We start from the raw sequence: 3,101 nt of genomic DNA, 5'->3' as shown, positions 1-3,101 counted from the left end.
TCACCTTTCCTTTTACCTCGTTTGAGACCGATTAGTTGTGGTTGTGTAATGTAGCTCCATCCCAGCTTCATCCAAACTCCTGGGGCTTTATTAAGATTTTTAAACTTCTTTGTCAAGAACAGAATGTTATTCCTTCTCAGACTCTTTTCCTTTATTTGTTTGTTTTAACTAAACCCGAAATCTCTTCAAAAAAAGAAAGCCTCGTGGGTTTCTTTTAGATCTGCACAAGGACATAAGGTTTTTACCATGTACGATGAGTCTTTTAGGGACTTCAAGAATTACTTTTTCAAGGTTCGAGCTGTTGAGGGAGCTCGTCCCTTTTTTCTGGAAGCGAATGGGGAGCCATCCTTCCCTTTACATTGGCAGCAGAATGTAATAGTATCCCGTTATACGTGGGAGATGCTTAATGAGGTCGAACAGGCCTTTATGACGGTTTTGGATACCAAGAAGTGTTTGGGAGACCCCTCCCTTGTCCGAGATATATTGGGTATTACTTGATGTATACTATTTCTTATTTTTTGTTTTTCCCTTTCTTCTTAGTATGATAAATTGTTGTTCTCCATTTTTCAGAGATGGCCAAGAATAATGATGCAATGAAGGCGTTCAAAAAGACGAGGAAGGCCACTACAGCTCAAAACACCTCAGCCCGTGTAGGTGGGGAAGGGACTTCTCAGGTTTCATTGAAGCCGTCTGTGCCGAGCTCTCTTGGCCCGAGGAGAATGATCTCTACACCTCAGGTCCGTTTAGTGGATCTCCACAATCTTCTACTGCTACTGTGGTTTCTTCTTCGGCTGTCCCTCCTCCTAAGAGACCTCGAACCATTGAACCTTTCAATCTGGATGCCCCTGATTTTGACCCTATTGGCTTTGTGGACCAACAGATCGCACCTTATGGTGCCCTTTCTATGAATGATGTATCTCTCCTTCATTACTTAGATTTTATAACTCGAAGTAGCGTTAAGATGGCTCATATGGGAGCTACTCTGTATCGAACTGCCCAAAATTTGCCTCTGCATGATACCAAAGCCTTTATGGAGGAAGCTAAATGAGAGTTTGATCGGATGAAGGGTCTGAAGGAGGGGTTTTAAGTGGAGGTGACTAAACTGAAGAAGGAGTTGGAGGAGGAGAAGGCTAGCTCTCTTGCTTTGGCAGCTTCTGTGCGATTGGCTGAGGACACGGCCTTGAGACACAAAGAAACCTATGTCATGTCCTACTTGGAAGTGATGCGTCTTTGGAAGGAGTTAGAGTCAACCCGGGTTGATTATTCCGAGCTCCAGGGTCACCTTGTGGGTAGCGTAACTGCTGCTTATGAGAATCTGAAGGAGCAGGTTCGGGTTCTTGCCCCAAAGGTCGACCTTGCTTTGTTTAGCTTGGATAATGTCGTAAAGGATGGCAAGATCGTTCCCAATAATCCTGATGATGATGATGTTGAGCCTCCTTCTAAGCCTGTTGCCAAAGCTTCTGTTGTGTCGGCTTCTTCAACCCCTGCTTGTCCCGACCTAGATCCTGATTGTGAGATATTAAATCGGGATAACGGGACAGTTGATGCCGTGCCTCTCCAGACTCGCCCTCCTTCACCCCGTGCTAATGCTGCCGAGAAGCCTTCGGGTGCTTGATTGATTACTGTAATTACTTTGTATAGACAGACCGGCTTGTGGGCTTTTGAACTCTTTATTTTACTGACTTTGACACTTTTCCTAGTTGCTGGTTTAGCAACTTTTATTTTGATAAACAATGTATTTTCCAGGCTGGTGGGCTGAACTTGGTGGCCTCTGTAGCTGGCTATTATTATAACTTTTTGTTTTTATCTCATGTCTGTCTGCGCTTGTCTTGGTATCTCCGTGGGTTTTGAGAGTGTTGGAACTTTGTCTGATATGATCGGCTTGACTCCTTTTTCAGCAACTTTGATCTTCATTAGGGATTATAATGCTGAGATTGTCGATTTCTTTATCTCGGGTTGAGTTTTTTGTTTGTAACCCTCTTTTTGGACTTTAGTTAGGTCTCTTTCAGGGGTAGCTTTGTCATTTTGAAGCTGTTGAGTTACTCGGTACTCCTCTTTCTTGGACCTTGTTCAGGTCTCTTACAGGGATTACCTTGGTAACTTTATATTTTTGGGTAGACTTTGTCATGTTGGGTCCTGTCGTGTTACTTAGTAATCCTCTTTCTTGGACCTTGTTCAAGTCTCTTTTAGGGATTACCTTTGTAACTTTATATTTTTGGGCCGACTTTGTCTTGTCGGGCCCTGTCGAGTTACTTAGTAATCCTCTTTCTTGGACTTTGTTCAGGTCTCTTTTAGGGATTACCTTTGTAACTTTTTGTAGGAGTCCGACTTCGTCATGTCGGGCTCTTCTAAGTTATAGTAATCCTCTTTTATAGGGTTGGCCAAACCTCTTTCTAGGGCTTTACTTATAACTTGGGTTGTTGTGGCTGGTCCGACTTCTTTGTGTCGGCCAGTCTTCAAGTTATTTTATAGCAATCCATTTTATTAGGACCTCGTCAAGCCCTTTCTATGGATCACTTTCTATAACTTCTTGCATTATTCTGCTTTCACCTTTGCCGATTTTTGTAGAGTTTGGGTTTTAACCCTCGTTTGGTAGACCTTTTAATGAATTTGGTTTTCATTTTTTGGTCTTTATCGCGACCGCTCAGTGAATTTGATTTTCACTTTTTGTCGATCTGTAGCTTTATAATCGGGCGATGAATGTTTTGGAATAATGCGGCTTGAGCGTTTGTAGAAGATCTAAAACAGAGTTTATTTAAAAAAGAATGCAAATATATACATGCGGGGGGTTAATTCCCTAAGTCGGGTGATTTGTAGGTCTTGGCTTGGCACCTCATTAAAAAACCTTTTCAGGAAAAAGATTGTGCCTTGTCCCTAGATCCTTTATCATCCCTAACTATAGTACCTTCTTAGGTTGTAGGCGTGCCATGACCTAGGGAGCTCTCGCTCGTCGAGTTCGGAAAGCCTGTAGTAGCCCCTCCCTAGCACCTCTATGACTCGGTAGGGTCCTTTTCAGTTTGCTGCCAGCTTTCCTTCTCCAGGTCGAGTTGTTCCGATGTTGTTTCGGATTAGAACGAGGTTGTTCTCAATGAAGGTCCGCT

The sequence above is a fragment of the Arachis stenosperma genome, chromosome 10, assembly GCF_014773155.1.
Source record: "Arachis stenosperma cultivar V10309 chromosome 10, arast.V10309.gnm1.PFL2, whole genome shotgun sequence".
Classification (NCBI taxonomy): domain Eukaryota; kingdom Viridiplantae; phylum Streptophyta; class Magnoliopsida; order Fabales; family Fabaceae; genus Arachis; species Arachis stenosperma.
The sequence above is the reverse complement of the archived record's forward strand: the minus strand, read 5'-3'. Positions refer to the sequence as shown.